The following is a 17,558-nucleotide window of genomic DNA, read 5'->3' as shown; positions in this document are numbered from 1 at the left end:
CAACATTGGCTTTGGCAAATAATTTATGGTCAAGTCCCCAAAAGCAATTGCAACAAAAACAAAAATTGAAAAACAGGATCTAATTAAACTAAAGCCCTCCTGTGCAGGAAAAGAAACAGGAAAAGAAAAGGAAAAAAAGTAAACAGAAAACCTACAAAATGAGAGAAAATATTAGCAAGCTATGCATCAAGAAAAGTCTAATATCTGGAATCTACAAGAAACTTAAATCAATAAGCAAAATTAAGTAATCAAATTAAAAAATGGGTAAAAGACAGGAACAGACACATTTCATAAGATGACACACAAATGGCCAACAAACACGAAAATAATTTTCATCATGATGAATTATCAGAGAAATGCAAATCAAACTCACAATGCGACATTTTCTTATACTACCAGTCAGAATGGCAATTCCTAAAAAGTCCAAAATTGATAGATCCTGGCAAGGCAGCAGAAAAAAGGGAATGCTTATACTTTATTGGTGGGAATCTAAATTAGTTCATCCACTGTGGAAAATTGTTTGGAGATTTCGCAAAGAACTTAAAAGTATCTTTTGACCTAGTAATCCCATTATTGGGTACATACCCAAAGGAAAATAAATTGTTCCATCAAAAAGACATATGTATTCATAAGTTCAATACAGCACCATTTACAATAGCAAACACACGGAATCAACCCAGGTGCCCATCTATGGTGGATTGGATAAACAAAATTTGATACATCTTGGAATACTATTCAGCCATAAAAAGAACAAAATCGTGTCCTTTGCAGTAACATGGATGCAGCTGGAGACCATTACCACAAGCAAATTAATGCAGGAACAGAAAAGTAAATACTGCATGTTCTCACTTATAAGTGGAGCTAAACACTGAGTATGCATGCATATAAAGATGGGAACAGTAGACACTGGGGACTACTAGAGCAGGGAGAGAGAGGTGGATGAGTGGGCTAAAAAGTCCCTGTAGGATACTATGCTCACTACCTGGGTGATAGGATCATCTATACCCCAAAACCTCAGCATCATGCAACATATCCACATAACAAATCTGCACATGTACCTGTTGAATCCAAAATCAACGTTAAAAAAATAAATAAAATAAAATATATTTTTAAAGCTTCCAGAATTGTAGGATTAGCTGACTGCTACCTTGGTTTTAATATTTTACTCTGTCTATCCTCCTATTTATCCTATTTATTTAAAATAATTTTTTCTTCTTTCTTTATATGTAAATATTTGTAGTAAATTCCAACCCCTAAGAGACCTATTATGATGGCTTTAATATAAAATTACTCACAAGTCAGAGTCACTGGATGTTGAATGAGAAGAGAAGGTCCTTAATATAAATTTGACATGATTTTCCAAATTCATAGAGCCACTTGAAGAAAAGGCATTGAAAATCAATTCCATGCTCCTTCTTTCCTAAACAATCATTTATGTCTTAATTAATCCATCTAAGAAACCAGAGCAACATTAAAATCACTAGAAATAAACAACAGTATGATTTTTTTTTTTCTTTCTTCATATTACATATGTGTTTTTTTTCTGAAATGGGGCAGAGTAACTGTTCAGAGAAACCCGTTATCTTATTTCCCATTTCGGACATTACCCACATCTGTCATATGGAGACATAGCATATCTATAATCATGTTTAGTTTATGTAAAACAAGATGCTGCAGAGCTTGACTTCTCAATAGGAACTGAAGTAAGGAATTAAAATAATGACTCTCATGGCAAAATACTGCTGTGATGACAGTAAGCTAATTTTCCAGGCCTAAGAATTTCAAAAAATGTTTTGACAACCAACAGTGAAAAGCTTTCATCCTTGTTTCACTCTTACACTAAGTGCCAGGTTTTTATGCATTAGTAATCGTGGACTTCTTCAAATGCAAGAATATTAGCATTACTGATTTGTTTTCCATTCTCACATAAAGGTTTCTCACACTTTAAAATGTCCTATATGCTGTTTTAGGATTCATTACAATAATAATAAACTTCTAAGCAGGGTATTACAACCTTAAGATGTCAGCATAGAATTTTTTTAAAAATGGAAAACTATGCACAATTTTCAAAGAGGAAAAAGGCATAGGTGAGATATTTTGTCATTTTCCTGTTCCAAAGAAAAAAAAATTCTGTATGTGTGAAGTCTCACACTGATACCTCAAATAGTAGAGAAATTCTTTCATTTAATTGATTTAACTTGATATATTCTTTCTTTTTTCAACGCTAAATCTGAAAAACAAAGTTAAATATAAATAAGATAAAAGTACCCAATATCCCATAGATGTAGCATAATATAGACTATTTCAGTACTTTTTCCTGGAGTCTGGAAATGCTTGTCAGGAATCCATAATTGTTCAATTTTTTTACTTGAGAATCTATGAATGCATTATCCACAACATACCTGCATGTCGTCTCTGATACTGACAATGCAACATTACAGAAAATAGATCAGCCCTACTGACATGAATGCAGTCTTATCCCTTCTCATTACTCATAATCACCAAATGCATTTCAATACAGAAGACTAGACAGTGGTGCCTTCTCTATGTACCAGACAGCGTGAATAACAAACATGATATTTGATAAAACAATGAAGATTGAGATAATATGCATAGATTTTTTTAACGTAATGCATAAAACATATCAATATTAATCTGAAACAGTTAAACTTTAAAGTCATTATGTGTTACATGATAATTAGCCATAATTAGTCTTTACATGAGTTATTATCGATGGCATTAATTTATACAATCAAAATGCATCCTCCTTCATGGATAAATACATGTATACATAATAGTTTGAATGATTTAAATTGCCATTATCCCTATCTACCCAGACCTCTGACATTGAATATATTAAAGTACAAGGGTCATATGTACTTTCTCCTGTTAAAAAGCCAGTGGTTCTCTTGCCATTATATCCAATCTCTCATGCTTAGATGTTGACATTGCTGGGGTCAACTCATCTATTCCCATTCTATATGAATTCTGTATATTTCTTTGCCCTATATCCACATCTGAGGAGACCTTGAAACACAACTAATATTCAGTAGGCTTACAGCATTCGAGTTTGGATTGACCATTCTAATTACATACGAGCATAAACACCATCTTGACCAATGGAGGAAATATCATACAGGCAATAATGTTATTCCTTCTATGGTACACTACTAGAATTGGGCACTGGTCTGACATATGAAACAGGAAAAGTTACTAAGATATAAATTGAGATACATATGTTATCTGCAATCCTCTTTCATAGCTATCTTTTAAAACTGAATCTGTAAAACAACCAAAGTGGTGAGAAACATTCTCTATACATCACCCCTTTTATCTAACTGGCTGACAGAAACTGTTTAAAAAATGCTACTTCTCCACATCCTCTCCAGCACCTGTTGTTTCCTGACCTTTTAATGATCGCCATTCTAACTGGTGTGAGATGGTATCTCATTGTGGTTTTGATTTGCATTTCTCTGATGGCCAGTGATGATGAACATTTTTTCATGTGTCTTTTGGCTGCATAAATGTCTTCTTTTGAGAAGTGTCTGTTCATGTCCTTCACCCACTTTTTGATGGGGTTGTTTTTTTTCTTGTGAATTTGTTTGAGTTCATTGTAGATTCTGGATATTAGCCCTTTGTCAGAAGAGTAGGTTGCAAAAATTTTCTCCCATTCTGTAGGTTGCCTGTTCACTCTGATGGTAGTTTCTTTTGCTGTGCAGAAGCTCTTTAGTTTAATTAGATCCCATTTGTCAATGTTGGCTTTTGTTGCCATTGCTTTTGGTGTTTTAGACATGAAGTCCTTGCCCACGCCTATGTCCTGAATGGTATTGCCTAGGTTTTCTTCTAGGGTTTTTATGGTTTTAGGTCTAACATGTAAGTCTTTAATCCACCTTGAATTAATTTTTGTACAAGGTGTAAGGAAGGGATCCAGTTTCAGCTTTCTACATATGGCTAGCCAGTTTTCCCAGCACCATTTATTAAATAGGGAATCCTTTCCCCATTGCTTGTTTTTGTCAGGTTTGTCAAAGATCAGATAGTTGTAGATACGCAACATTATTTCTGAGGGCTCTGTTCTGTTCCATTGGTGTATATCTCTGTTTTGGTACCAGTACCATGCTGTTTTGGTTACTGTAGCCTTGTAGTATAGTTTGAAGTCAGGTAGCGTGGTGCCTCCAGCTTTGTTCTTTTGGCTTAGGATTGACATGGTAATGAGGGCTCTTTTTTGGTTCCATATGAACTTTAAAGTAGTTTTTTCTAATTCTGTGAAGAAAGTCATTGGTAGCTTGATGGGGATGGTGTTGAATCTATAAATGACCTTGGGCAGTATGGCCATTTTCACGATATTGATTCTTCCTACCCATGAGCATGGAATGTTCTTCCATTTGTTTGTATCCTCTTTTATTTCATTGAGCAGTGGTTTGTAGTTCTCTTTGAAGAGGTCCTTCACATCCCTTGTAAGTTGGATTCCCAGGTATTTTATTCTCTTTGAAGCAATTGTGAATGGGAGTTCACTCATGATTTGACTCTCTGTTTGTCTGTTATTGGTGTATAAGAATGCTTGTGATTTTTGCACATTGATTTTGTATCCTGAGACTTTGCTGAAGTTCCTTATCAGCTTAAGGAGATTTTGGGCTGAGACGATGGGGTTTTCTAGATATACAATCATGTCATCTGCAAACAGGGACAATTTGACTTCCTCTTTTCCTAATTGAATACCCTTTATTTCCTTCTCCTGCCTGATTGCCCTGGCCAGAACTTCCAACACTATGTTGAATAGGAGTGGTGAGAGAGGGCATCCCTGTCTTGTGCCAGTTTTCAAAGGGAATGCTTCCAGTTTTTGTCCATTCAGTATGATATTGGCTGTAGAACACTTTTACACTGTTGGTGGGACTGTAAACTAGTTCAACCATTGTGGAAGTCAGTGTGGCGATTCCTCAGGGATCTAGAACTAGAAATACCATTTGACCCAGCCATCCCATTACTGGGTATATACCCAAAAGATTATAAATCATGCTGCTATAAAGACACATGTACACATATGTTTATAGCGACACTATTCACAATAGCAAAGACTTGGAACCAAGCCATATGTCCAACAATGATAGACTGGATTAAGAAAATGTGGCACATATCCACCATAGAATACTATGCAGCCATAAAAAATGATGAGTTCATGTCCTTTGTAGGGACATGGATGAAGCTGGAAACCATCATTTTCAGCAAACTATCACATGGACATAAAACCAAACACCACATGTTCTCACTCATAGGTGGGAACTGAACAACGAGAACACATGGACACAGGAAGGAGAACATCACACACCAGGGACAGTTTTAGGGTGGGGGATGGGGGAGGGATAGCATTAGGAGATATACCTAATGCTAAATGATGAGTTAATGGGTGCAGCACACCAACATGTCACATGTATACATATGTAACAAACCTGCACATTGTGCACATGTACCCTAAAACTTATAGTGTAATAATAATAAAATAAAATAAAATAAATAAAAATAAAATAAAAATAAAAAATGCTACTTCTTTCCTGCTTGAGCACACATTCTCATATTTCAGTGGAAGGAGGTAGGGGTGTCTTTCTGAGCCATATTTTTCTCAGACTAGCAGAGTAGAAGAGCAGAACACAGTTTTGTTTTTGGAGAAAAACATTGGTTACTTCAAGTAGCTTTCCTACTTCAGTCAGTTTTTAATGTTCTAAATTCAAGCCCTTAGAATGTCCAAGAGCTGACCTATTATCCTATCTTTATGGATAAAGAAACTGCACATAAAACCAGTTGAATGGCAAAGACACGCAGGCGGTTAACTGCGGTACTGGAATTTGATATCCAAACTGTTCATACGATTAAAGATCACTGCACTTCACCATTTCAGTTCCCAGTATACAATATTTTACTCATTTCTACAGGTTAAAAATTGGAGCAAGAAGTCAAAATTTCATAGACAGCAAAACTGACCAAAATAGAACAATGGGTGTACTCTCTTTTGACAATATCATCCGTTGGAACATTCTGAGCTGTGCTCAGTTACAGAAATATGTGGTAGCCCTGTCATAATTTCATTAATAAATGGCATTGCTCTTGACTTCCACAGAAGCTCACTGAGACTAGCAGTTTTTCTTATGGTTTTAACTTCAAGATTATTTTTTGAAAGTCAGCATAAGTGTACTTATTAAGACCCTGGGGTCTAAAATCAGACTTCATGGGTACAAACCCAGAAAAACTACATTAAGAGCGCTGTGTGACCTTCAGCAAATTACCTAACCTCTCTATGATTCAGTTTTTTTCACCTGTAAAATAGGAATAAAATAGCGTCCTCCAAAAGGGTTGGTGAGAATCATATGAGTTAATATAATAGAGTCCATTATCCTAAGCAAACTAATGCAGGAATAAAAATTAAATACTGCACTACTATATGAGTTATAGTAAATTATATGAGTTAATATATGTAAATTCACAGCATATAGTAAATACAATTTAAGGGGTTGATATTATTATTTTCTATTTTGTGAATTGTGCAATTAAGTGAATTATTTGAGGTTTCTTACCATGCTATCTAGAAACAAATAAAACTTTGATGTATTTCATATTAATTATTATTGTCACTTGGAAAGGCCATCCTAAGCAAATGAGGTAGCAGCAATGAAGGGCAAGTTAAAATGATCTCACAGCCCATAGAGATTTTTGGCTATCACAGTATGTTGGGTCTGCTCTTTTTAGTAATAAAAGAGTGTGGAAGTGGAGCAACTTATCTTAAAGATGCAAGTTTACTAATTCCTGATTGTTAAAAGAAGATTGGGTGAGATTAGAAATTAAAAAAAAAATTCGGAGACATTTTATGAAAGATAGTTTATAAGAAAAAATGGTATCACAACTAAACTAGTATAAAACATACTGCATCCTCTATAATCTATTAATGCACATTAACATATTAAAGGATTTGAAATTCATCCAGCATATATAAACATGTGTGATTTTATAAACTCATCTTCTCCCAAATGTATATGTGTTTTTTGTGTGAGTATGCATATGGGTAAACCTTAATGAGTAACATTATTAACTGTTCTTCCATAGGATATGTTTTGTGAAATGCTTGTCACCTAGTTTACACCAAGTATTCTTTCTTAGTTTAGACTTAATTCCACAATTGAACAGATGGGTTTTCCTGAGGAATGAGGTAGAAAAATGGTAACAGCAACAAACTGAGAATGTTTAGTACATAGCATTTCACTAAGCAATTTTCATCCATCTCATTTAATAGTCAGAACAACATGATGTCTAAATACCATGTTATCCTCAATCTACAGAGAAAATTTAAATATCCATCCCAAGTTCAGATGGGTAGAAAGAAGTGGAATTTGAACCAAAGCAGTCTAACTGCAAAGCCTACTCTCTTAGACTGATCTCTGTTATTTCTCCAGGTAGAGAAGGCAATTGCAAGAATCAAAAATATCTGACAAACTAGACACTCGGAAATACATTTAGAAAGGAGGATGATCTGAGAGACACTGGAAGTCATTTACAAAGAAGTCAGCAACCACAGGGTATATGTAACAATGAGAATTTCATAGGAGTTTTATTATTCTAAGACCCTTTTTGTTATTATTTATAGTTTTAATACTGTAAATATTTTTAAATATAAATATTTTTAATATAAAATATTAATTCTTATATTAAATAAAAATTTTCAAATATATACATGTTGGAGTGGTACAGATTGGGAAGGAAGAAGAATGAATATATATTGAGCACCTCCTAAGTGTCATGTTCTGTTCCTCACTGACATGCATTGCCTTACTTTACGTATTGATCCTATAAGCTGGGGGCGATCCTCCTTGTTTTGTACAAGAGAAAACTGAAGCTTAAATCTATTAGGTAACTTGTCAATGAATCAAATAATAATAAAGAAACAAATACTAAAAGAGCAGGCAGCATACTGAGATAACGAAGATGTTCTATGGTCCATGAGATTATTTTAACTTGGTCTTCATTGTTGCTTCTTTTCCTTAGGATGGGCTTTTCAAGTTGGCATTATAATAATATTAAATAAATATTCCAAAGTTTATTTGTTTCTAGACAGCCTGGCCAGAAACCTCAAATAATTTCACTTAATTGCAAGTTTTACATTCAGATGGGACTGACTGAAAGTTTCTCCTATAACACAGGTGAGAAAGTGGGGCATATGGGAAACTGCTTGACTCATGACTGAGAGGAACCCCAAGAAGCAGAGTAGGTGTTAGCCTACAAAGCAAGTAAAAGTAGATTTACTATGGGACTTGCTTAAAGGAAGGAATGAAGGTGTGGAAATCGATGTAGGTGTGAAATTTGAAAAATGCCTCCTCAAGCAGATAAAATGCAAAAAGTCACCCAATTTGCAGAAGCATAAATCGCAATATGACAGTCATTTTATTGCTAATATAGTGTCATCCTAGGATGTAGTATCAGGTAAGTAGAGTGTGGCTAGTTTCTCAGCTTCCAACCTTTGCTAGATACCTTTGAACAAGGCACAAACTTAGCAATGACAAGAGTGCCCGTGGACATGAGGAGCCAACTTAAAATTTACAGGTGAGCCCACTAAGGCTTTTACCATAGAAGGATCAGCTTCAATGATAGATATTGTTCTTACCACCATTTCAGGGCCTATAGTCAGCTTTTTCCACAGATGCTTTGCACAGGTCCTATTACTACACCTATATGGTATATTTTAAGGGTGAAGCAACCACATACAAATAAAAGCTAATTTTATATTGGAAGGTGTATTGTGCAATCGAAAGGTGACCTCAACTGTACTCAGTAAGAATTATATAAAATCATAAATCCTAGCCACAGCTGCACTATATTAGAGGCTACACATTACATTTGTAAACAATTGTGAATCCATTCTGGGGACAGTGCTGAGTGACCTGGTTTTAGGTGCCGTAAGAGACAGCATTGGAAACATGTATTTAAGGATACACTGCTAACTCCTTAGCTACAAGAAGAAAAGCCATATGTCAATTGGCCAGCCATAAACGTCCCATGTTTTATAGAAATTCTAAAAAGGAGGCACATTTGTAATTTATATTTTAATGTTGATTAATCACACATATATTAAATTTTTACCCATTTTGTTTTAATAAATACAAATGCATAACATATTTGAGAGCTTTTATAAATCGGTTGTTCCCCCACACTGATTACATGACCAGTTGGCTTTTCATGCCTTATAAAATCGCTACTCATTCTCTCTCATTTTATAATATGCATTATTTTTTTAGACTCACATTGGATCAAGCTATTTCATCTAAAATTTGCCATAGATCCTTCAATATATTCTGCTGCCTGGGGTATTGAATTTGATGAAACATTCCTCGTGAGTAGAAAACAAAAACAACTGTAAACAAAAATCAGATACAGAAAGCTTCAGATTATTGCTAGAAAGATGTCAATATAAAAAACCCACTAAATTTATTATTAATTTTAAAACTCCCTAGAACTAATGTCAATATTATTATTTTGCCTATTAATCTCAGATAAACAAAACATGTCACAACATCTACCATCCCTTGCTGGTTTATTATCATTATATTACTTATATTAATAAAATACTTATAAATAAAATAGTAAAACATTAAGAAGATTCTAATCAAATATTGAATTTATGCACACTTTTAGCCTCTGGATTTCAGATATTCCCCTAGATATTTCCCCTGAGGTGATATTGTTAGTAGCACTGTCTGTTTTGCCAATTCACTCTGATATATGTCGTCAGACATATATATACTCAAGTGCTTCCAAATGAGCATGAAGAAAAATTTTCTATTTCATAAAAGGGTTTGCAAAATTACCTTTACAAAACATCAAAAACATTATGCTTACATTCTAGTCAAATTCTTACAATGGAAAACAGCTCACAAAATGAAGGCTATATTTTTCCGATAATTTTCCCAACGTATTTCACATTCATTATCATAATAATTACATTCATTTCTTCATTCCTTCAATAACTCTTCTTCAAAACACACACTTTATGTCAGACATCAAGAAGAATAAGAGTAGGACTTAATGTCTAGAAGCCAATTAAACACGTTAAATTTAATCATGTAAACAACATATTAAAGGGATTACGAAGTGCTGAGGGAGTCGGTCTATAGACCTAGTATAGCTGAGGGAGAGAAAATGGCCAAACAAGGAGCACGCATCTTGGAATGGTTTTCAAACAATTTTTACTTACACAGCACTAATATCTGCACATGCTTTTAATTACTTCATATAGCTTGTCCTTTTTAAGTAAAGCTGGAGTTCCCTTTTCATAACTTTCTATATATTTCTTGATTATCACAATTTTCTTCCTAAAACCGGGAGGTAAGATAGACATTGACGAGATTATTGCCATTGAGTTATGACATTTTTAAACTGCATATTATAGGCCGGGCACGGTGGCTCACGCTTGTAATCCCAGCACTTTGGGAGGCCGAGGCGGGCGGATCACGAGGTCAGGAGATCGAGACCACGGTGAAACCCCGTCTCTACTAAAAATACAATGGTGGGGGCCTGTATCCCAGTACGAGAGGGTGAGGCAGAGAATGGGTGAACCGGAGGTTGCAGTTGGCCGAGTCGGCCAAGAGCGAGACTCCGTCTCAAAAAAAAATAAAAATAAAAAAATAAACTGCATATTATATATATCTATATATATATATTTAAGAGCATTGTAGTAAGAAAACTTTAAAAATGAATAAAAATCACATTCCACTATGGTTTAATTAGCAAAAAATAGTCACAAAAGTTCACCCCAAAAATGTGGAGCAAAATGGAAACTACCCAAGTGTCTCATTAGAGAAAGGGAATTATACAGTATAAACCCCCTAAAGCCCTTTGTGGTTACATGGTTGTGCTTTTGTCTTAGGCTTCATTTTGAGACTCAGTGTGAAGGTCTGAGGGTTCACTGCCTCTCCTTGATCTCTCCCCACCACCGAGTTCTATTAGATATTTTCTATTTCCTCCCAAATGGAGCTCTGGAGTCTTAGGGATGCTTATCCTTACAGGCAGCAGAGTCAGGACTGGTCCAGACACTCTTCCACAGGGCAATATATCATGTTCTCGCTTGGTGTTCTCAAGAATTTAGAAAAATTAAAAGTGGAGTAAAAGAATTTAATGGCTTGATGAATTCTTTAAAAATATTTGTTGAACTTCCTATATACACAAACACACATGTGCACACACACATAATGTGGGTCTATAATAATAGAAATCATAAATCTTATCTGGTATAGGACAAGTAAAAATTATATGCAATATGATTATGTAACTCATAGCCAAAATTATGAAAATAACTATAATGGGATTGTTTTGCATAGCAAGTGTGTATATTATGTCACCCAATTTGTAATAATACTTTCTTTGCTCTCATGTATGCTATTTAAAAGTTATTTTATATTAAAATGTCAGTACTTATAAGCCAGCTTAATTTGTTGATTTAGCTGAAAATCATTATTTTAAACTCAAAGTCAATACAGTAAAATGGTCAAAATTATTTGTTCAAAAATATTTAAAATCCAACACGTAGGTGGAGTAATCCAAGTATTTAAGAAGCAACAGCTTAATACTGGTCCTTAGCACAGACAATGATTTGCTCCCGCCTTAGTCTCCTATCGTGTTTCCTGCTACGTATTCCAGCTACACTCATTTCTTGGCAGCTGTATCGTAGTTTTCAACTTTTCAATGTCTTTGCACATGCTAGGCTTTCACAACACATTTTTCTCCCTTTGTGTATCTGGGAAAAGACTCCCAATAATGCTTTAAATTTCAGTCCATTAATTCCTCCTTTGGGACATCTTTCCTGAACTAGCCTTTGTCTCATTTTCCATAACTCTGAAATAGCACTACACATATAATATTTTATTACAGATATTGCTTCTATTATTTACCTTTGGAATGAGGACTCTTTGAGGATGGGAATTATTATCATTTATTATTTTACTGCTTTTTTTTTCTAATGCCTACTAAAGTACTCTCCACATTAGAAATTCAATTAGTCTTGAGGGATTAAAATTAGTTAACGGCCCATATTTGAAAATCACATTAATTCACCCTGAAGTATAAGTTAATATCTATTATTGAAGTAATTGTCTAACCACCTAGTTCCTTTTATGGTACTGTTTTTATGATTGCTGCAACATAATTTTTAATAAGAATAGTTAGGTAGAAAAGCTACATTTGGAGAGGAATGTTATTTCTGCAGTGGCAGTGTTGTATGGCAAGTGCATGGGATTAGAAGACAAGAAAGTATGATTCTTGCCCCTCCACTTTTACCTCTACTTTCTACGACTTTCTATTTCCTCATCTGTAAGATGAAGCAGTTCAGTCAGATGACTTCTCAAATTTTTGCAGCTCTGTGATTCTAACAATTGGTAATTTGCCCATCTCTCACTCCCTCTGCCAACCTGAATTGGACCAGTTTACTATTTTCTAAAAATCCAGGTTTTTAATACCAAAAGATGTCTGAATTACTAACATGCTACTTGTGTTCATATTATTGTATATAAGAAGCTTCTGAAAACCTGTTCTATTTTTATTTCAAAAAGAGTACAAGTGAAAGTGTAGTCTCTCTTTCATGATGCCACCATGGAGGCACACATTTCAGGACCCCTGCAATAGGGAAAGGTAGCCAAGGGTCTTACATGACATTGAATATGCTTTTTACCTGGAAACACACAATCACCTCCACTCACATTTTGTTGGCCAAAGCAAGTCATATGATCACCAAGGGGATGAATGCCCGGAAAGAGACAAAACAAGAACAAGAATCCTGATCTATCATATATTCAAAAAAAATGACATTCTTTTGTAACTACTCCTTTTCCCCGACCTAATTTGTGCATAATACACCATGGCACTAAAAATATTGCACTGTTTCCAATAAGTTTTTTAATTCAATTTTGTGAAGAGTCCACAGATCTTTTAACAAGTTCTCTCCTCTACCACTACTCCGTGCAGAAAATAAGGTTGATTCCTATTTTTCTATGCTGCAATATATTGTTCTAGGACCTCCTAGAAACAACATTTTGATGTCAAAGTTAATCCACATTTAATTTTTTGATCGATTCTTTACTTTTGGCCTGTGAAAAGTCTATCAATTTAATAATTTATTCCCTACAGACTGAAGTTTATCGTATACCTACTGTATATAAAAGTTGGCCTGGAAGTTTCGGCTTCAAGGCAGAATATGACATGCTTATTGAAATGGTATGCATAAAGAGGGAAAGTATAGTAAGACAAAGAAAGAAATAATTTACTGAGCTGTGAAAGTGACGGACGCAGAAAGTTCTAAACAAAACGGAACAAAACAAGAGTGGATTTATCTCAGCCTCTGACAAGAGGTAAAGTATTAAAAGGCACTGGGTTATGAGAGGACCATCTAGATGATGGAATCAACATGATCAGAAGAATAGTGACAAGAAATGTTGAGATGCATTTAGAAAAAAAAATTGACCATTTGAACTAAAATAAAAATGTGTCTTTCTTTTTCTTTGTTAAATAGACATAGAGAAAAAGCAGGAAGAACATTAGGCTAAAATATACAAAAAATTTAAGGTCAGCTTAAATATGTAAAATGCCTATATGTTTAATTGTAACTTTTGGCAGTGACATGCAGAAAGGAAAGGGAGAGTGAAAGCTGCCGCCAAAGTTTGGAATTGATGCCATAAGGGGAAAAATTTTAGTAGGGAGGTCGGCAGAGAAGAGGAAAAATTAACAGCCACTGTGAAGGACGAGATATTAACAAATTGAATGAAGGGATGAGGAAGAAATCGATGATAACACTATGGGCTTGAGCCTGAGGAACTAGAAAATATGCAGAGCACTAACTAAAATGTAAATGAGGGGAATCTGTGGGTTTCAGGGAAGAACATATAAATTTACCTTTGAAACATTAAGACTAATGGGATAACAAAACTGAAAGTGGACTTGGCAGATGGAAACGGTAAAGGAAATACCGGTCAGAGATGGATACGCACACACACTCTCTTAGATGTGGTCAGCAACGTTGTAGAAATGGATGGAATCTAAGAAATCTAATGAAGGTCCACATTTGGGAGACGTGAGGAAGAGGAGGCGCCAACAAAAATATGAAATAATCAAATCAGGGTACGGAATATCTTAGTTATAAAGATCATGCTGCATAAACATGGCTCTTTTTTTGTTGTAAATAGAATTATACAGAAGCAGCCCTGGAATTGCCATTAGAATGACCCCCAGAGTTTATTGATTAACTTTGCCACTTACCGGCTGTGTAAGGCTAGGCAAGTTTACTACCTGTTTTTAAGCAATCTCATCTGTCCAACATGAATGATGATGCTAAGTACACGTGTTTGTTATGAGGATACACAACATAACGCATGTAATAGTACCTGGCACCATTCCTAACAAGTGTTCAATAAATATAAGTTGAATCCAGATACATTCCTTTTTAGTCTAATTGTTTCCACAGTATCTGGTAAATGACTTATATGTAGTATGTGCTAAGTAAACATTTGTTGCATTAGGGACTGGGAAAAGATAGACATTAGAACTGCAATGTCAACTGTAATATGATTAAACTCATTGTCAATCCTGGATTATTCCCTGAAAACATTTTCTCAGTGGTCTAAAGGTATTGCTAACTTCCTTAGTTCAACATATCAAAAATATGATACTTTATATCTGGCATTATTAATAATTTCTTTAGTGTAAACGTCATTGGTTCTGATCATTCAGATATGGGTGATTCTCCGCACTTGGAGGCAAATGGCAGCATTGTACTTTTTGGCTGCCATGTGGTTGAAAGAGGGTGAGTGACTAGGATGGATGTTGTGCAAATAAGTGACATCCGTGGGTGCCCAATCAACCTGATTCTTGGAGTCAAGTCATTGTTGCTGCTTTAGAACACTAGGAATTTGTTATATTGTTTTCTTTTCTTTTGTCTTTATTTTTTAAATTGAAGAATAAAAATTGCATAGTTTTATGGTAGACAGCATGATGTCTCGATATACATACATTGTAGACTGGCTAAATCAAGCCAATTAACATATAAATAACTTCACAAATGTATTTTTTTTGTAGTGAGAACACTTAAAATCTACTCTTTTGTGAGTAGTGTACAGTATATTGTTATTAACTATAGTCAATTTTTCAAGTGTACAGTATATTGTTATTAACTATAGTCACTGTGATGTATGATAGATCTCTTGAACTAATTCCTTCTGTCTAACTGAAATTTTGTATTTTTTTACCATCCCCCTAATCCCCAGCCCACCCCACCCCAGCTTCTGGTACCCAAGATCCTACTCTCTGTTTCTATAAATTTGAACTTCTGAGGTACCATATATAAGTGAGCTTCTCAAAAAATCAAAAATCCAACTGCCATATGATCCTGCAATCCCACTGCTGGGTATTTATCCACAAAAAATATAAAATCAATATGTTGAAGAGATTCCTGCACTCTCGTATTTATTGCAGCATTATTCACAATAGTCAAGCTATGGAATCAACTTAAGTGTGTATCAACGAATGAGTGGAAAAAATGTGGTATTTGCACACAAAGGGATATTATTCATCCTTAAAAAAGAGGAAAGCCTGTCATGTATAAGAACAGATAAACCTGGAGGACATTATGTTAACTGAATTAAGTCAGGCATGTAAAGAGGGTTTTTTTGTTACTTCAGCATAACTTATTCCATAATATAACAGTATACTCAGCCTATTGTTGAGAAAGTCCTTTCCAGATTCCCTAGCTTAAAAACCTCAGCACCTTCAGTAGCACTAGGACTAGCATATCATTTGCAAGTTCACACTTTAAGAATGAGCTAAGGCACTAAAACAGGCTACTGTATCAGAAACCAACTAGCATAAAAATAAATAAAGAAAGAATGTGAACATGTTGCCATATTTTTAAAGAGTCAGCAAAGTTGATTCTTTAAAAATCTAAACAGGAGGCTAAAAAGAGGTTTTCTACAAGCAACTTCTTTCCGTTACTGCATTTTGATTTCTTGCTTCTGCGAAGTTTTTTTTCTGATAGATGACTACTGTATTCTCATAAGGATGCAGAGAAGAGGACTGGTATTAAAGCTGATGAATGATGTTACAGTCAGTAAAGAAACAGTTGATGTTAAATTGGCTGGCTAGCAGATATTTTGGGGAACAAAGTAATTTTTCCTAATAAAAGCTGTCAAGTTGTTTGCTGTAAGAAGTAAAATAAAATCGCATGTATTACATAATTACCAAATCCTATTGTACTCAAATATCGTATCAGATACCTACTGCTTTAAATAAATGCCTTCTGAACTTAATCTTTACCAAGTTTGGGAAGCACAAACCAGGGCAAATATAAATAATCAACTTTCACTCAGGCAACTCTATTTCAGATTTTCTACGAAGGTGCTGACTACATAACTATTATTATGTTCATCTTCTTTGACCCAAGCCATATTTAAGTGAATGTCTTCGCTGCTGTTATTGGTACCTGACAAAGGGTTGAGTGATGCGGTGTCTGATAGTATTTCCACGGCAGTATTACTAACGGTTGATAAAGCCAGGCCTCTAGGGTCCAATTTTCTGAAACTCATGGGGAAAAATAGGAGCTGGAAAATGAACTACCTGGTTATATATTTTTTCATTGTTGCAAGGAGACTATTTTCGAGAAAGATTCTGACAGGAATAAAAAGACAAGGACAAGCAGCCCCAAACTGTCAAAATCCTAGCATTTTTCAGCTGTTTCCTGATACATGCCAATGTTTTATGCCAAAAGGGAAAAAAAAAAAAAAAAACAGAAGAAGAAAAGTTTCTTTTCTCAAAGATGATGTCAACGTATCTGATGCATTGTGTGAGGAAAAATGTAGATGCTATAATTTATTGTTTGTTATTAATTTCAAGGACAGATTAAATTTCCTCATAATAGGGCGGAACAGCCTGACACACACCGTCTGCTAAGTACTTATTGACACAAAATTGAAAAGCAACTCTTTCATCTAGAAAGACAGCTCTCTCTCATCTACAGCACTAAATCTAAGTATGAAGTAGCTCCTACATTCCAGGCTCTGCTCTAGTTGCACAAACTTGGAATTTCATTCTCTACCATCTCCCTGTGAAGTTGTTATTATTGCTGTCCTTCCGTAGGAAGAGAAAATTGTGTCTTAGGTTCGGTCCTTTCTTCATCATCGCATGACTAAGAAGCAGTGTCACGGTGCTTTTACATTTGGTTTTCTGTCTGACTCTAAAGGTATGAGCTCTCCATTATAGCGCAGCTGCCTTCCTCTCCCAACAACAAACACTAATAAATGAAAAAGTGAATCACAGAGAGAAAGAATTTGAAAAGAAAATGAGATGAGAAAGGGGGAAAAAAAACAAAAAACAAAAAAACATGAGAAAGTTTGGTTGCCTGAGATTGTTTTAAAATGGAGGAGATGAGCAATTTTGTCTCAACTTGCCAAATTAAGCAAGGTCAATTAAAGGCTATATCTTGCCAAAAGAAAGCTTACTGACTGGGCATTGGCCTATCCAATCAGTAAAAGTTGGCAAAAATTAATGTG

General features: G+C 34.9%; 1 protein-coding gene across 16 annotated transcripts in view; it reads right to left on the bottom strand.

Moving 5' to 3' along the window:
- PTPRD (protein tyrosine phosphatase receptor type D) overlaps nucleotides 1-17,558 on the bottom strand; it is a 2,332,625-nt gene that overhangs the window by 1,798,662 nt on the left and 516,405 nt on the right. The window lies entirely within an intron of this gene.

The sequence above is a fragment of the Hylobates moloch genome, unplaced genomic scaffold (assembly GCF_009828535.3).
Source record: "Hylobates moloch isolate HMO894 unplaced genomic scaffold, HMol_V3 SCAFFOLD_19, whole genome shotgun sequence".
Classification (NCBI taxonomy): Eukaryota; Metazoa; Chordata; class Mammalia; order Primates; family Hylobatidae; genus Hylobates; species Hylobates moloch.
This window is presented reverse-complemented; position numbering and strand designations above follow the sequence as displayed.